Source organism: Coturnix japonica, chromosome 1 (genome assembly GCF_054131305.1).
Source record: "Coturnix japonica strain WE chromosome 1, WE-NBRP24, whole genome shotgun sequence".
Taxonomy (NCBI): domain Eukaryota; kingdom Metazoa; phylum Chordata; class Aves; order Galliformes; family Phasianidae; genus Coturnix; species Coturnix japonica.
The window spans coordinates 82,744,509-82,763,765 of record NC_140663.1 but is presented as its reverse complement, the minus strand read 5'-3'; the positions used below and the strand labels follow the sequence as shown (position 1 = coordinate 82,763,765).

General features: G+C 40.5%; 1 long non-coding RNA gene and 1 pseudogene across 2 annotated transcripts in view; one reads left to right on the top strand and one right to left on the bottom strand.

Annotated features, from left to right (window-relative positions):
- The window catches only part of LOC107321691 (uncharacterized), a 42,638-nt gene extending 31,314 nt beyond the window's left edge, over positions 1-11,324 (top strand). The window contains exons 4-6 of one of the 2 annotated variants that reach the window (XR_014938396.1): positions 8,728-8,785; positions 10,177-10,338; positions 11,002-11,324. This is a non-coding gene — a long non-coding RNA (uncharacterized LOC107321691). The remainder of the gene's footprint in view (positions 1-8,727; positions 8,786-10,176; positions 10,339-11,001) is intronic. The other variant, XR_014938402.1, reaches the window with a different exon arrangement.
- Positions 2,743-3,856, bottom strand: LOC146762561 (inositol 1,4,5-trisphosphate receptor-interacting protein-like 1; annotated as a pseudogene).
- Positions 11,325-19,257: the final 7,933 nt, after the last annotated feature.

Here is a 19,257-nt window from a genome sequence, read left to right as displayed (position 1 = left end):
CATGGTACTTAGTACGTTATTGGATTTACGCTTGATTGAGTAGTGCAAAAAAAACCTATGTGACTGCAGTAACTTTTAGCCTCTTCTTAGTCTGCTTCTTTATAGAGGAGGATATGATTGCTCAAGGTTTGTTTTTTAATGCAAATTACTAAATTCTTCAGTAGAAATGCCCTCTGGTCAGAATGAGAAGAAAGGTAGACTCAACGTTTTAGTTTGGGTCATTTTTGTTACAAGTCTTTATATATTATCCAGTAAGCTTACTAGTAAGTAAAAATTAGCAATTTCTCTCCCATATAAGACACTTTTTATGTTCACTGAAGATGTGCTTCAATCAAATTCTTTACACTGCCAACCAAAGCATTTTTTTCAATGACAAATTTTGCAGTTTGCTTTAAATGTCTGCTTTTCTCTTGTGTACTGTCAGTCAGTATTTCTCTTGCTAATGATCCTCTAAAGACCCAGCATTTATAAATGATATATCAATATATCTTCTCTAAGTGTCAATTGGAAATTTTAAAATTAATCAATAATACTTTTATGACATGTTTACTGCTTTCATAGATACTCTTTAACACTCACTATCGTGATTCAAGGTGGCACCGCAATTATTTTTATGTTAGAAGGTTTTTTATGTTAGAAGGTATATGCAATGTTAAAAATCATTGTCAAAAGTGTGTCTTAGAACCATTATAAACTTATTGATGCTGGGAATTATTTTCTATGTTGGTTATGCATAATGTTTTTCCACTATAGCAATGAATTTTCAAAGTCCAAGCAAATACAGTGTATATTGAATTATTTTTTTTCCTCAGGCTGGACTTTCTTGGTTTCAGCAGAGTTTTTAGGGTTGAATATTCATTTTTCTTTTCAAAAGCTGCTATTGTTATATGTAGTTATTTCATATTGGAAAACCTCGAGGAATGAAAAAGTTGGTATTTTTAATAATTATGCCCTTACGTCTTGCGATGTAAGGATGTAAGCCCTCAACTGACAGCAGTAATTATAATTCCTGAGAATAACCATATTGGCACTTTTTTTGTCTTGCACAGACACTTTAACATGCTGCATGGGATTTGTGCCTGGTTCTGTCCATAGAAAGAATTTACCCATCTTAACTAGGCTTTTTTTTTTTTTCCACTCAGACAATCTTTTTGCTGTTCCTTACTTGGAAAACTGCACATGAATTGAAAAGTAGGACAGCAAGACAGAGAGAGAGTCCTTTAAGCCCTGGGCTACTGCTAAGGCCCACAGTATTATTTGATGCCCCAGCAGTGCTAGGATCTTTAGTAAAAAAACCAAAACCAAAAACAAAAAACAAAAACAACAACAACAACAAAAAAAAAAACCAAAAAAACAACCAACCAACCAAACTAAAGAAACCTCCAAAAAAATCAGACATTTATTTATTTATTTTAAAAGAATGAAAGTGCAAGTCAAGTTCATCTGAAATGAAAGGGGAATCTGACATAGTAAAAACATGCGGCGTGTTCCACATTTTTCCAAGAGAAAGCATTGGGCTTTAATTCTAGACTTAGGAAACTTCAGGGGGAAAAAATGCATTAAAAAGCTGTGCGTTGTTAATTTTCAGAGTGTTGACAAAATGTTTTGGAGTTGACAATTTGTTCTACCGAAGTGTTATTATTCCTTGTATTTGTTTTAGTTTCTCTATAAATAAATAGGGGGCATTACTTTCCGGGCAACCTATGTAGCTTACTAAAGCATGAGAAAGTTATCCTGCTGAGCTCACATGTCTGATTAGTTTACCTTATGCCCATAAAACTCTTTGTATTCCCAATTCCTTCAGCAGTCTCCTCAGAGCCCTGAAGTTTCTTTTGATTGCCCGAGAACTTTTTTTTTTATTATTATCTTTTTTGCCTATCTATCTCTTCATTTCCAATGTGGAAAACTAGTAAAGGATAATAATCAGAGAGCTTGAGCAGGCGAGTGATGATTCTAGCAACATCTCTCACCAGGCTCCAGGCAGGCAACACGCCTCCCTGTGGGACGGCTCCCAACGGCCGTTCAGCTGACACGCTGCAGCCGTTGGGCGCCGCCTTAATTCGCACAGGGAGGGGGTGCCGCCGACACTCCTCGCCGCCCACACGCGTCAGAGCCGCCGCGCTGCCCGGAGAAGGGGTCTGCTTCGCTCTCCTTCAGCCTCTTACAGCTTCTCGGAGCTGTTTATGTGCGGAATTTTGCCGTGATTTTGACCATCTAAGAACGGTCCTTCGGCATGAGGCACTGCGACCAGGCTGATCCACTCGAGTTGCGTCCTAAAATGGCGGCTGCAGCCACTTTTAAAACTGCCGCCGACATTCTTCGATACAGCCATACGCGTCAGAGCCGCCACGCAGCCAGAAGGGGGGTGCCTCGTTATCCCTCAGCTTAGATCTTCTTAGTCGTGGTTTTTACCGCAATTTGGAGCCTCTAAGAACGGTCCTTCATCGTGAGCCTGCTCTGCCAAACTACTCGGAGGAGGTGCTACTGAACCTACCAGAAACAAAAGGCAACGGTGAAAAAGAACCTCAGCAATAAATAACAGCTTGAAAAAAAAAAAAAGAAAAAGAAAACAAATAAACAAACAAAACAAAACTGCCATATTTGAAGCAAAACTATTCTTACATGTTCATATGTGTTTTAGAAGGAGTATTGTTTTAACAATACTATCCATTTTACTTGAGTAAGAGAGATACGTATTTTGAAAGACAGAAAAGGAGAAGAATATAGAAACATAGCCTGAGCCTACACAATGCTCAGGAATGTGTTCGATTCATCAAGCTGCACCCCAAGAGTCATCTCAACGGTGAAGGTGTTTGTGGAGGGGATGGTCAGCTTGATCTTGAACGACTGCTGGGAGGGCAGCAGCTCCTGGCAGCTGTCATGCGACTGAGGCAGACTCCTCCAGGCTGATTTCACCTGGTTTTAGAACTTGTGTGTGCTTTTCCCCACCTGCAGATAGGAGACCATGCAGAAGTTGTCAGGAAATTTGGGCTTCTGTTTTTTTCTCAGCTCCTCATGAGTGTGGTGGAGAAAGCAGAGCATCTTGCCCAGCACACACTCCCTCATGCAGGTGCACTCCAGCTCCACAGGCCGACAGGACTTCCTTATTGATCTTCCGCCCCTTTTGCCCAACTCAATGCAGAAGGTGTGCCTGGGGCAGGAGGCCTCATGGGCACCAGCAGGCAGTAGACGACATCGTCTTAGTGGGCACTCCATCCTTCATAGACACAGTCCTCCCCGGTGGCTGAGTATAGTCAGGCTGTGACGCTGTGGCGCGCACAGCAGGCGCCAAGAAGGTCCTCCACCATCTGATCCACCTGCTGGCACTTGTTGACCATGTTCAGCACTGGCCACTGGGTTCTGTCAGCCCAAACTCTGTCTAGGTTGCATGTCTCAACCAAGTCTATGTCTTCGACCTCCTCATCTTCCTCCTCCTTGTTTCTGGAGCTTTTTTGATTGCTGCTGCCACAGGCTGGATTACATTCCACTTTCCTAAAACAGAAGCAGAGCGTACGGAAGATGGAAGGGATAGCAACACAGACCCAAACCATGCTACTGTTCTCTGGCAACTATTTTGTTTTCCTGATGCACCACAGGAAGCCAAGGATTAGGAAAAGGACTCCAGCAAAGGCCGAGAGCTGCCAGTGCAGCAGGACAGCAAGGAGCACGGCTCCTCAGCTCCCCAGCTTTGCCCCTTTCTCCCCTGTTCCATGCTGTGCAGGGGCTGAGCCATGTCTGGACTCAGCTGCTCCCTATGCAGCTGAACATGCTCATAAAGACTGCCATGCATGAGGTGAATTCCCAAAGGGATGATTTCAAGGAACGCCAAGGTGATGAAGACCACCCAAGTCATAGCTGCTAGCAGGCGCATACCACACTCACTGAAGGCCTAGGCCAAAGTGCCGCAGCTCTGCCTCTATTGCAGCCTCCTGACATTCCCCTCATTGTGACTTGTATGCTGTCACAGCCACAGCCACATCAGTGCATTCCTCTGCCTTCCCCTCTCCTCTCCTCGTCAACATAAAACCGTACTAAAATTGACAGATTTAAGCAGTCCGCTGCCGTGATGACTATTGTTTTCGTCTTACACAGCTGGAAAAAACAAGGCACCACAGCTGCTCCACATGCTCCTTGCCCTCCAGACCCTGCCCCATCTTCATTGCCATCCTTTGGACACACTGTTTTACGTCCTTCTTCCATTGTGACAGACAAAGCTGCACCCTGTGCAGGAGGTGACACTGCACAGCGCAAAGCAGGACAACCCCTCCCTGCCCTGTGGAAGTACTGGGTATGGTTGTGATATCCTGGATAGCTGCCTACACCTTCATTGCTCTGTCCCAAATTGCATCAATGCAAAAGAAGAACTGGTTGTACAGTTCAGCATCCCCTGAGCCTCATCCCAGCACAGCTTCCACCGCTTTGGTGTTTCACTTTGTTGGTGTCACGGAGTTCTCTCTAGAGCTCACTCCGGGACAGTGGGCACAAACCCGGGGCAGCAGGAACAAAAGCCCCCCCCCCCCCCTTTCCACGTGCGTTTCGGAAGAGGGGAAGGGAAGGGATACTGCGATTAGGTCTAACAAAAAATGAGGGAGAAAAAAGGTGATCTGAGAACGAATGGCAGTTTAATAACCTAATAATGCTAAACAAACAACAAGAGAGTTTCAACAAAGAGAATACCAAGTCCCCAATCTCACCGATGGAGCTGTGGAAGGCAGGAAGCTCTGACCACGGTGTCTCCTCACAGGGAGCCGGGCCAGCAACCCCGTCCCCTTCCTCACTTCCCTTCCGGTGCCCCTCCCCACATGCCCATTAAGGCAGCCGACAGAAAAAAAAACTTGTCCCCTTTACTCCCATTATGAGGCATGGTGTTCTGATGTAGAATACCAACACCAACCAAATTGCAAAAACCATAACAGTTGGCTGCCAGGGCATGCTGCTGACTCAGATAAAGCTTGCTGTCAGCCAGAATCCCAGATCCCTCTCTGCAAGTCTGCTCTCCAGCCTCTGTCCACCAGTCTGAAGATGGCAAGGATAGCAACACAGACCCAAATCTCTATGCTGTTCTCTGGCAACTATTTTGTTTTCCTGATGCACCACAGGAAGCCAAAGAGTAGGAAGAGGAGTCCAGCAAAGGCTGAGAGCTGCTAGTGCAGCAGGACAGCAAGGAATATGGTTCCCTCAGCTGCCCAGCTGTGGAATCAGAAGCTACGTGTTCTTCATCCTCAAAGAAAGAAGCAAAGATTCTAGCAGTGGGTCCCCATAACCTTACGTTGTCCCCACAGTCAGGCTCCAGAGCATGCATATCCCTTTTGGCTCGCGAATGATTAAATGCCTTATAGATCTCAAAGACACTTGGGGATAAGATGGTCAATTTCCCCAGATAACAAGGACCTCCTATTGGGTTCTTAGGAATCCCTTGCCAAGCATGATCCCCACAAACAAGAAATATCCCTGGTGGTAAGGCTTTTGCTGTATCATTGTTCCAAAGCTCTCCCATGAACGAAAATGACACTTTGGGGATAGGGAAAACACAACAACCTGTATTGAATGCCATATCTTACAGTCGACCTTTTGGACAGACCCGTCCGTCCTGCTAATATTAACAATCTCACCTATTGAGACATTTATAGGATAATCTCCAGAACGATAAGGCACCGATCCGTTAGGGTAAAACCCACAATATCCTCCATCAATATCAAAGGTCTCATCATCACGGGGATACACAAGGTTATACGGGATGGTTTGATTAGTTTTCAGGTCCCAGTAAGGGCCCTCTGGACCAGGAAGTTGCTGCCTAGTCAGAGATAACCTTTTCATTGAGCCAAAGATCATGCACCCAGGGGACAACCATTGTGAGCTATTCTTGTCCCAAGTATCATTTTGTACCATTTGCGAGCCAAGTAAATCCAACTGCTGGGGCTCCTCGGGAAGAGTGATGTTTAACCTACAAATAGTACAAGCCATTTTCCTTCCGAGATGATATATGGAATCATTTCCCAGCCACCTCCAAGTTCTTTCTAGTCCATTGCAGAACTGCGAACAGCCACCCTTCTCCCCAAGGTAACCCTTAAATGCAGAGTCATCCCATTCTGGGACCCCTATAAGGCATGTTTGAAAGGGTGACGTAGCTGACTGTAATGCAAGACAAAACTCTGAAGTCCCGGTACGATTAGCCCACGTAACCCAAAGATTTCCTGGTTGCTTAAGTAGATGGATACCCCCCACTGACGACCAAAATAAACACACAATGCACACAGACGTCAACATAGTGACTCTCGTAGGCAGCAAGTGTTGCTTATCGGGGCTCTCATGTTCCTTCTTCTTCAGTATCCACCAAGCAGTTCTGCTTGGGCACCACGCAGCCCAGCCTCGAAACCAACCAGACCTATACCAAAGATGGACCTGGTGACACAGACTCTGCTGATGGCGAAATATTGAAACCCAAGCTGTCTAAACTGGCAAAAGAACAATGGGAAGAGAGAATACAGAACTGGCAAAACACATCGCAAACTGCTGGTTATGTAGGTGACTGGTGACTGTAATCCCTTATCCTTTACCAACTCTGCCAGGCGAGTAATTGCCTTGGTGTCCAAGGGGGTCCTGTATGAACGCTTCAGAAGACAACAACATGCCCTCTGGAATCGGCAGCTCTTGCGAAAAGTGATTAAAGCCACAGCACTGGAGGAACATAATGCTGCCTCTTCTTCTTTCATCCATGCTTCTCCTGCATGGATGGTCGTTCACCCACATGCACATCCCCCTGTTCCTTCAGCTCCAGAACCTCATACCTGTTATGTAAGGGCATCTGGAAGGGTGGAACGGGTTGAAAGGCAGTCTGCTTCCTGGCCCAAACAGAAATTTGTGTCCATCCCTCGCTGTCCCTAAGGTCACCGCCTTACACCTGGTTTTGGAACCAGCGTGTGCTTTTCTCGACCTGCAGATAGGAGTCCGTGCATAAGGTGTCACGGAAACTGGGCTTTTGTTTTTTTCTCAGCTCCTCATGAGTGTGGTGGAGAAAGCAGAGCATGTCGCCAGTACCCGCTCCCTCACGCAGGTGCACTCCAGCTCCACAGGCAGACAGGACTTCCTTGTTGATGTTTCATCTGTATTGCCCAACTCCACGCAGAAGGTGTGCCTGGGGCGGGAGGCCTCATGGGCACCAGCAGGCAGTAGACGATATCATTGTCTTAGTGGGCACTTCATCCTTCATAGACGCAGCCCCATCTTCATTGCCATCCTTTGGACACACTGTTTTATGTCCTTCTTCCATTGTGACAGACAAAGCTGCACCCTGTGCAGGAGGTGACACTGCACAGCGCAAAGCAGGACAACCCCTCCCTGCCCAGTGGAAGTTCTGGGTACGGTTGGGATATCCTGGATAGCTGCCTACACCTTCATTGCTCTGTCACAGATTGCATCAATGCAAAAGAAGAACTGGTTGTACAGTCTGGCATCCCCTGAACCTCACCCCAGCACAGCTTCCACCGCTTTGGTGTTTCACTTTGTTGGCTGCCAGGGCATGCTGCTGACTCAGATAAAGCTTGCTGTCAGCCAGAATCCCAGATCCCTCTCTGCAAGTCTGCTCTCCAGCCTCTGTCCATCAGTCTGAAGATTCAGAGACTACGTGTTCTTCGTCCTCTGCTTTGCATAACTGACCAATCACCAGGTCAAGGCTAATAACTACATACACACACTAATTTCATGAACAGTAAAAAATGGCTCTTTATTGCCATGTGCTGTTTGTTTATATACTTTGTCTACGCCCCTTTAAGCTATGCATAATATTATCCAATTACAGAGCAGGGGAGGTCCTGTCACGTTACAGCCCGAGTGTTCATGCACGCCTACTACAACACCCAGCTCTGCCCCTGTCTCCCCTGCTCCATGCTGTGCAGGGGCTGAGCCATGTCCTGATTCAGCTGATCCAGATGCAGCTGAACATGCTCATGCTTATCGCCACGTATGAGGTGAATTCCCAAAGGGATGATTCCCAGCAACGCCAGGGTGATGAAGACCTGGTACTTGTTATGTGTTATGTCTACTCCTATATGGCACGGTGCCCTGCACTGCCTGCTCACCTTGCCATGCAAACTGCTCTGCAAACTGCTATTCCAGATGCTGTTTGCTGGTCCTCTTTGCCACACTCCTTGCTCTCTTGTTTTGTGAGACAGTTCCTTGAATTATTTCTGATGTTTTTTATCATGAAATACCTTCACATTGCTATGAAGAGTGTTAAAATTGTATAATCATGACTATTTCCATTTGTTGAAAGCTTTGGCTGAAATGGAGAGATGAGTATACAGAGGGAAAAGTGAAGACTTTTGGCTGCTTAATCATATAGGTCTGCTGAACACAAACATTACAAGATACAGTGAAAGAATTGTGAAATATTTCTGAAAGAAGTCTATACACTTGAACTTTGGCAATGTCACCATGTCTACCCATGGTTTTTTCCCACCACATAATAGTAGATATTTTGCTGGAAAATTGTAGGAAAATTTTTAATGTTTTGTTTCATTGAATATGATTTGTTCTTATGGGATGAATCTTACTAATCTATGTCTCTGACAGTCTCTCAGTTAATTCCTTGCAGTGTAGTGAGAGAGGGAATCAGAAAGCTCTAAGTGAGAAAACTTGCTGGATGAGATAGAGACAAATCATTTGTTAAATCAAAAGCTGTACACGTGAGCAAAACAAAATAAGGAATTAATTTGCTGTTTCTATCAGCTTGCAGATGTTCAGCCATTTCCTGGAAAGCTGGGCTTCATCATGCATAACTTACTTGGTAAGGCAAAAGTCCTGACTTCAAACATCTCCTCTTTCTCCTTATTTATTCCACTTCTTATTGCTGCATATAATGTCAGTATGCTATGAGATATCCATTTGATCAGTTGGAGTCAGATGTTCTGTCTGTGTTCACTCTCAGCTTTTTGTGCACCTCAGGCTTGCTTACTGGCAGGGGAGTGTGAGAAATAGAGAACACCTTGACTCTGTGTAATAAACTACAGCCCGTTGCGTCAACTTCATTGACCAACATCTTTGTGTTCAACCAGCTTCCTCAACAGTTTCTCTATGAGTTATAGAGGGAGCTGTTTTTGAGCTAATTCTTTTCTCTGCTTTGTGCTGGTTTGCCATGGTAACTATGTGTGCCTGAGTACTGCATTTAATAACAGGTTATGGGATTATATCATAAATTTTCTTTAAGAGTGGCAAGTTTACAATTTTTCTAACTGAAATGCTCAGTGCAAAAGAGTCATGTATCTTCTCCACCAACTTAAGCTAAAGCAGAGCAGGCATTTTAGGGAAAATATTCTAGTCCTATGTGGGAAACTATTTGTTCCTCTTGCAATCAGAATGTGAGATTGTTTTTACAGATGGTTTTGTTAGTTTTTGCACTTTAGAAACCTGAATATGTGGAATTTGGAGAAGAATAGCAGTATTTTCTGTAAAGGAGTCCACTCCTGATGTTGTCAGTGGGAGCTGGACTATAGGAAGTTATACTCTAAGTAAATGATTTGTGTTGTAAATCACTTGTTACAGGAAAATATGCTCCTTCAACATTTTCTTTCTATGAATTCATCTACTATTTCTTAATGGTAGTGAGATACAGGCAATATTGTTGGAGCTAAACTGAAAGACTTGATGGAGGGATGGAGCAGGAAGAGCATATTAACCAAGCAGCTGCAGTTTCACAATTTTTGTGAAGATGTTTTGTAAGCTATTAAATGTTAAGCCTGGGTCGGCCATATTTGTAGTGACTGGTTCATCAGTCACAAGGCTTTGCAGTGCGCTAGCATTGTGTTTCTTAACAGAGAGCTCTTCTGACAGCAATCCGGCCAAGGTGAACCCAGTAAGGATGGGAAGAAGATTAATTCACAGTGTAGTGTGTCAGACACAGGGATGAAATATTAAAATTCCCTCATAGATTGTGTGTGTTTCCTATTAATTTTGTCTCTTACTATGGTTTCAGAAAATGGGGGATTTTTTTAAATTATTATTATTATTTTTTTTTCTCTGAAGCATCTATTGCAATTGAGAAATGCATCAGACCTCCCTGAAATAGCTGACACTATCATTAGGTTTGAAATAAAGCTTACAGCTACTCTTATTTCATACTCAACCATCTTATTGTTTCATTGTCATCTTTCTGATATGTTTGTTTCTACCAATCTCCAGTCCTCCGGCATACCAAGTTATCTTTGTCTTTGACAAACAAGCTGAGTGACCAGGGCCTGACAATGCCACCTTCAGTTCACCGAGCTTCCAAATGACAGTCCAGTGAGTGATAAAGTGATTAATCTATCACTTTGAAGGACTGTTCTCTGAGAGTCCACAAAGGTAATTTCTTCCTATGCATAGCATACCCTGGGAACTAATGTGGGAAGAATTAATGCCAGGATATGCAAAAGTGGTTACAGAAAGATAAACATATATATATATATAGATATCAGAATATTCATCCTATAAAGTATAGAAATTTGGATCTCAGCAGGGCTTGTTCTTTGATTATACCGTTTCAAAATACTGATAATATTGCAAAGGCTAATTGATATTTTAATTAGACAAAAACAAATGAGTTACAGATGTTATTCTATATGTGAGAAATTTTGAAAAGATGTCTTTTATTTTTAATCTTTTACAGATTTCTCAGATACATGAAATCTATCAGTCGTCTCTGGGGAAATTTTCTAATTTTCAAGCCGTTTTTTTCTTCTCTAGTCACCCTGCTTATTTGTCTTGAATATTAAACAAGTGCCTCTCAGAGATTATTACTTAGAAGCATTGGCTTGATCAAAATTGTCTAGACCATGATGTTGTACTGTATCTGTCTTTTCAGAGTTTGTCTGGTTAATGCATTGCTTTTTCTGCTTTGGTTTTCTTGTTGCAGATTTAATGCAACGTCTTTAATTGTTTAGATTGTTAATGAACGCTGAAAAGTAAAGCAGTGTTGTCACAGAATTTCCCTGTTGTTTGTTCTTCTCTCTGTATTGTCAAACCCAGAGATGTGGCATTAGTCATATCCTTTGACAAAAGACATCTTGGACACAGAACAGCAACAAAATGCTATCCACTGTGGAGATATTTTTTGATGGAAGTTGGCCCCATGATTTGATGCAGCTGGAGCTGAGCAACCCAGTACAAGAGGCTACTTGAACTGACCCAGATGGGAGTTAATGAGGAAGTCTGGCAACAGCCAATATGAACTGGATGCCAAGGGGAGTAATTGGCTCTCAGCTGTATTTGTTTAGCACTATAAGAATACACCTTGCTGTAGGGGGTGTTTGTTTGATTCTTTTAATAAAGCTGGAAGATGGGTACTACTATATTAGTGTCAGTCTGTCATTCTGTTCATCTAGCTGTAGGTGCTGTTCACCCTGTTTGTCATTGCTGGTGGCGATAATCCACAATGGAACTTCTTTTTGCTTTTTCTTCTACCTTATGATTCTAGTGATGTGCAGCATAAAGGTAAGTGTTACTGCCCTTAATCAGTTAGTCAGGCTGAGAAATAATTGGGAATAGTATGAAACTCAGAATAGGACTTCTCTAAACATTCTTGTCTTATTGACTGCTGCCCTGGTTTATGTAATTCAAGCTGGTCTTGAGTTCAGAAGAGCTGACTAGTTCATAAATGTAGCTCTGAATGCATAGTCTATGTTCTCAAATTAGTCCACTGTGTTTGAGCAGAATGTGTACTTGCCATCAGAAAAGTTGTATAAGTGGATAAGTATGAAGATGCGCTAGTGTGACATGGATTAATCTCTAAAATGCTGTGCCTGTTATACACGAATTCCATTCTTTGTGTGGTATTGCTACGAGTACTTTCACTGTCAACAAACGCGTGAGTCTGTTTCTAATAGAAAGACATTTCATTTCTCTGCTTGGCATTCTTCTATCTTGAAAGAACCTAACAGCATAATTCTTTTTATTTAGTTGACCATTGTTTTTATGAACTCCTTTGTGCTTGGAGTCACTTTCTGTTCTTCAAGTGGAGACAGATGCAGCAGAAAAGAGCATATGAACCATCTAAGAAACTCTAGATTGCATTATTTTTTGCAGCAATGAAGAATGGTGACTGATAGGTTAAATGAGGTAGAAGTCTGGTGAGGAAGAACACTTGAGTGGCACGAGTATGTAGACAATTTTCATAATGAATTACAGTTGCAATTACTGTGATTATTGCAATTAGTGTAACATTTCTGTTATGCTGGAAATATTAAAGTTAAATGGAACTGTATTGTTTCCCTGTGCTGTAAATTGACAGCACTAGTCTTGTGTGCACTACAAAACAGGTCAGTGACAGTTTCCCGTTAGTCTCCCTTGGCATAGACAATTCTCTTTCTGCTAAGAATCAGATGGCAGTTCATTATTTATTGTCAGCTCAGTTTTTTTATATGCTACTTTTATTAATTAGAATACCAGAGACTGTAGAGTGAAAGAATTGTTAATGTTATAAAGGACTTCTTGAGATCATCTAGTTCAGCCCCCACCTGCTTGGACCTGGGCAGTTGGAACAGGTTGTCCAAGACCTTCTCCAGGGCTGGAGACTCCACAACCCCTATAGGCAGCCTTTTCCAGAATTTGATAATTCTCTCAGGGGAAAAAAAATATATATGTATATGTATATTATATATATATGTATATATATATATATATATATATATATATTTTTTTTTTTTTCTTAAATTCAGAAGGAATTTCATACATTTAATTTTGTGCCCACTGCCTTTTGTCCTGCCTCTGGGCACCACTGAGAAGTTCAGCTTTTTTCATTTTCTTCCTATGAATGTTTATACACATTAAGATCCCTCCTGAACCTTCTATCAGCCTAAACAGCCCAAGCTTCCTCAGCCTCTCCTGTTTTACAGATGCTTCAGTCCTTCGTTCTTCTTAGTAGCCCTGCACTGGGCTTGTGCTAGTAAGTCCATATCTATCTGGTTCTAGAGAGCTCAATACTGAATCCAGTTTTTGAGATATGGCCTCACCAGCGATGAGTAGAAAGGAAGAATCACATTCCTCCATCTGCTGGCAATGCACTTCCTAACAGAAGATCACATATTGTTAGTCATTTTTTTCTTTCTCCTGCAAGGGCACATTGTTGCCTAATAGGTGACTTGCAGTTTACCAGGGTTCCAAGGTCATTTTCCACACAGCTGTTTTCCAGCTGATCAGTGCTTAGCATGTGATGATGCCTGCAATTATTTCTTTCTATGTGCAAGACTTCTCATTTCCTGTTTTTGAGCTTCATGTGGTTCTACCCACCCCAGTTCTCCAGGTCCCTTTGGATGACAGTACAACCATCTGGCACACCAGCCACTCCTTCAGTTTCATATAATCTGTGGACCTACTGAAGGAACACTGTCCCATCTTCCAGGCTGTTAATGAAAATGTTGAATGGTGTTAGCTCCAGTGTTGACCTATAGTTGAGATCAGCACTAATGGCTTGACTCCAGATGGACTGCATATCACTTATTGCAACTCTGGCAGTTTTCTGCCCAGCTCATTTTCCTCATATGCAATATCTATTTTGTCAGCTTGTCTGTGAAGATGTTATAAGATGCAGCATCAAAAGACACATTAAGGTCAAGATAAACAAAATTATCTTTCTCCTTATTCACCAGGCTAGTCGCTTCATTGTAGAAGACTGTTGACAATGATGAAATGTGATTTCCTCATCATAAGTCTGCATTCACAACTCCCATGTGTGTTTGGAAGTATTTTTAAAGGATTTTGTCCATCATTTTCCCTGGGATAAGGCACTGACAAGCCTGTAGTTTCCATGATCTTCTTGCCTTTCCTGAAGTGATATTTGCTTTTTCCTTCAGGAATCTCTCCCAGCCTCCGTGACCTTTCAGAAGTACTTGACAGTGGTCTTACTGTGTCATCACCTAACTTCCTTGGCACTTACAAATGTAAGTTTTGCAGCCCAATTGCTTTAAGTATATCCAGCATGTTTAAGTGCTCTGTAATGTAGCCCTCTTCCGAAAAGGGTAAATCATACCTGCTCCAGATCGAAAGGATCTGGAATTCATTAAGGACAGTTTCACTTGTAAAGGCTGAGTCAAAGAAGGGTTAGAGTTACCTCAGACTTTTTTGTGTGTAATTTGTCACCACTTCATTTGCTCCATTCAGCAGTGAGCCCAAAATTTCCATGGTTTTCCTCTTGCTGTTAATATACTTTTAAAAACTTTCTTGTTGCTCTGCATATGCCTTCCTAGATTCAGCGCCAGGCTAGCACTGGCTTTTCTAACATTACCTCTGCAAGAGGGAAGATCAGTTTCTTCTCAGTCACCTCAGGGTCCTGAACTCTACCATCTCATGAAGATGCAAAATGAAATGAAGGCTGTTCTGATGGTATGAGTGAATGACTTTATTTTCTTCAGTTTCTGTGTGTCTTTGTGAGTTATTTATTCATTTTATTCTCTCTGTGATTGTACATCATCTGTTGTTACCTTATCTGTTTTTACAGATTACTATTTATGTATTTGTTCAATATTCTAAATAGCATGACAAATACTTGATATAAATGTGTTCATAAACAGCTGTCATCAGTCTATGCTGTTTACCTGCTTGTGTGATTTTCTTGTTCAAGTAATATTGCCTCTGCTAGATAATTTCATTTTTAAGATTTACGTAAATGGAAAAAAAAAATAAAATTAAATAGCTTTCGGGAATTTCCTTAACTGATCATTTTTCCATGAACCCTCTCAAAACACACAAGTATCTATATCAACAGAAAGTTTGACCTCTTTTGGGAAAAAGGAAAGTGAAGCAATAATATGCCATCAGAGTTCATGTAGGTTTATCATTTACCTATAGTGTTTTTCTCATCTAAGTCTGATTTTCTTATTTTTAATACTGATATGGAGATCTGATTAAGGACTAAGAATAGATGTGAACAGAGAGTTTCTTTCCCACAGTCCTTTGTTTGCGAGGAATTGATTTGATTTGTGTGGGGGAGAAAAATTGTTGCCTGTCTTTAGTAATTCATGTTTGCTCTGTATCCCAGTAATAGAGTGCTCTTCCAAAAAGGAATTAAAGACTGTTATCAAAAGTGCCACCCAACAAAATCTCCTTTTCCCCTTTGCCTTTGATAGAAAAATAATGCATATTTCATCTCCCCAAAGGAAACTGTTGCTCCATTTGTTCTATTATCTTTTCTTTAAATTTTATTTTATTTATCTACAGCCTCTTTCTGGAGAAATTTATACCAATATTTAGACTTGAGAGCACCTAATATTTCTGAAATAATGGTGATTATTATTACTTTTGTGTGTGTCTTACTAAATACTCAGAATGAGATCCCTTGAAATGATTTTATTTTCACAAAGAGCTAAGTGCCTGTCGTCTGGTAAATATCTAACAGTGGGAAAAAAAAAAATCATTGTTTTATAGAGGTTTCAAATGGATAATTGAATGGTTCAGTAGTAACAAAATCTTGATTATCATGGGATAGTATGAGATTTTACATTATTGCATGCGGTTCAAAACCCTTCAGCCTTAGTTTTCAGCACAGAATTGTTTTATCAAGAAATATCATTGTGGTTTCTTACCAGGAAAATGTATCATTTTATGGGGTATAATGGTGCTTTTCTTAATAGAAGAAAGTGTCTGTAATGCTAATGATACCAAACAGGCTCTTTTCAAAGAGGAAAACTTTAAGAAGGAGTCACCTTGGAGACTGCCTATGGTAACATTGAGATGTTCCTGCAAAAGTAGACTTACAGGAACCATGCACATAAAGGTTCATTAAGATAAGCCAAAGAGATCTCAGTAGTAGAGGCATATCCTGTGAACTTGCCTGCTCTCCAGAACATACTAAACTGGAGACTTTGGAGTATGCTGTGAAATCATGTTTGTCTGGCTGAGCTAACCTCTTTCAGCAGGTCTAATTATTGAGGCTGAGCCCATTCATGCACCTATGGCTCTGTTCTGAGGCTACTTCTTCAAAAGTGTTTGTCAGTGTGCTGTACAGATATATGTACAAGAGAGGGGAGTTACAGTGTATCTGCACATATGCTGCAAATTTATTGAATGAAAAATAATGCTATTCCTTGACACACAGATGATGATGAAGGAAAGTTGGTCTTAGGTATTTTATTAACTCCCTGTTGCTGAACAGACTGTAAGGTTTTTGAACACTGCAGAATGAATTAAACAAAATTTCTATTGCTAAGAATTCATATTTCAGTATATTCTGTTCTAATGAAATATATCATTTGAGCACAAATCACGTGTTCCTGCTGTTTTATATGTTCTATTTGTTTTGCTTTTGTGTCTCTTTTCATAGCTGATCATTACATAACCATGAAGCTATCTGAGCAGTCTTATTGACATAGGAAATTATTAACTGTTCTTATGTTGGCTTTAATCAGCCTGATTGCAATTGACGTGGCATGATTCTTCAAAGGGAAGCACTTCGTTAAGTTCTTATTTATTACCTTTAAACTGAAAACATTAAGGATCAGTACTTACAGATCAAGAGGATCTTTTAATTTTCATCAGTGATTTGTTACAGCAGTAGTTTACATAGTCATCTAGAGTAGAATACACAATAGTAATATAGCATAGAATTATATAGTATATAACAAAGTATCTAATAACAAACTATTGAATGTTAAGAAGCCACGCATAACTGAAATACAATTAAGTGGAGCTGAATTCTTCGTGTTTCCATGATTTGGTTAAGATAAGCAAAAAATATAATATATATTAATAAAAAAAGCAAGCACAGAAAACATAGGATTATAAAATTAATATTATTTTGTATTTCTCCAGTGGTAATAAACTATTATGTACAGATTTGATTTCCGAGTTGACTTATGAAATACTGGTACATCAGACAGGTTTTGCAAGTACACTGTTCTATCTAGACAATGAATTATATCACAGCTTTATGAAATTTGATAAGAAAAAGTCCTTTTTGATATCTAAACACTTGACTCCATAATCTTAAACTACATGTTATAAATGAACCATTATGATAATATTCTATAAGGTAGACTTTTATTACAAATGAATTTATTTAAAAAACACTTTTAATTTTAGATTTTACTAATACTAAATTTAAAGTTTTGCCATTCAGTCACTTGCATGCTTGCTGGTATTTTAGGAGAGCTCTTATATCCTGTCATACTGCAGTTATGTAGTAGTGTACCCAAATGTTTATCCATTTGTTTCTAAAACTCTATCACATCTTTGCAGTTATTGAGGGTGGCATTATTACCACTGACTGTAGTCAAAGGTGTTAAGTATCTGCTGTGGTAAAAGTCTGCTTTCAGTCATTTGGGCCATTGCCATGCTCAACCTATTTCCACTTCAGTATTGCACGCCAGGCATGTCTCAGCTACGTTTTCTGCCAGGAAGAAAAATCAAGGAAGGATAAAAGGATGAAAAAATGCTGCTCTTCTGCTGCTTTTGTTGAATTTAACAAGAAAATCCTGTCCTATATCAAATATATATCTATCCAAGTGTATGAGTGGATATGTATGTGTGTTTGTTTGTAAATATGTATTTCCATTGCATAGAAATCTGCTCTAGATGGGCAAATCTGCGTGGCTATGCAAATCTGCTGTATAAATAGCAATAACACTTAGAGCTTCATGATAAAGTTTTCTAATGATTTTGTCACTGCTAAGATATTTTACCTATGGGAACTGGAGATCTCTGTTCTCACTGTTCCCATTTTCTCTGCAGGAATATATTAGGAATAAACCAGTAAAGCTCTATTGGAAAGCTTTGAGTGTAAACTTTATTGTGTATTACCCAACAAATGTGTCTAGTCCAGTGAGCTGCATATGTATTTTAACAATGAGAATTGTGTTAGGTTACATTACATCATCTAGGGGCAGTTGTGAATTTGTGATAGCGATCATTATTCTCCTCGTAGCAGCTAAACTTTTCAAGTCTTATTTAAGGTCTGCTAGTCATGGGAATTATGTGCACAGATTGTTATAGTCTTGTACCTGTCCATTGGACTGGATAATCTTTGAGGTCCCTTCCAATCCCTGACATTCTGTTTCTGTGATCATCAAGAAATCTTCCAAGAAGAAAAATGTGGTAAGGAGATAAATTAGCTATCAAGGTGTTCCTGGCACACTGCTGAAGATTTTCATACAGTTAAAGAAAATGCAGCCTACTCTGAAGTACCAAAAAATAGTAAAAGATCAACTTGTTAAGGAGCAGCAATTGAGAATCATGGGAGGACAGGATTAGAAATGGAGCATTACTGCAGAAGTATGCTGTACGTTTGGTCTAAAGAAAGTAAGCTGTCATCAGAGGTTGAGAGAGATTTGTTTGTTGATTTTCAGATAGCTGCTCTCTTGCAGTCAGTAAAGGATGTTCAGATTGCAAAAGGCGGCATCTGCTCTCCTAACCTGGACTATGACAGTGGAGAGAATGTTTAATGTAAGTGGTAGGAAGGAAGTGTCAAGTGGAAGGGCACAACCTCCTTGTTTATCTCCTAGCACCATGGAGGCAGAAACTGAGGACAAGCAGTTCCTGGCAGCTAGAATCTGGAAAGCTAAAAAAGGGAAAGGAACAATTGTCAGAAACTAGCAGTTTGGTAGGTCAGAAAATTGGAAAGAGAAGGAAAAACAGCTTCAGGGGGCTTTCTTTAAGTTAATAGACCTAATAGGACACCACAATGGACTTGCCTCTTACTCCATTTAGACTTAAACTTGATCCCCAACATATTCAACTTTCTCTGCTTTTGCATTGTCGCTAGTCATCTGTGAAGTAAAGACTGGTGTGAAGCATGTCATCCCTTAGCCACAGTACAGGGATTTGTGATGGTAGTTCTCCACATAGTAGAATAGTTGATATCCATGCCTACGATACAAGGATTTAAAATTCCTATGTGTATCAAATGTAATACTGAAGTAGGCAGTGAGAATAGTAGCTCAGGTGGCTGTAAAAATGTTTTAAGAAGAAATGAATAGTCAAGAGGAAGCAAACAAAAGAAAATTATCTGGAAGTCAAATGTAATAAGTCACTGAGATGTAATTTCTAATACTGTTCTTAAAATATAATCTTTATTGCATATTTATAAGTTGCTTAGTATACTCTGTACTTCTCTCTCCTGGAATGAATAGATTTTTTATTATTTTAAAGGAAAATGATTGACAAAGGAGTGCCCTGCTGTATATTCATTTTTCAGGGACTCTTATTAGAGATCACTATCTAATTAATTTCCTGCTCTGCGATTGGATGTTATTTCTTTTCAGTTCTTAATATTCTTTTGTCTAAATAGACAGTATT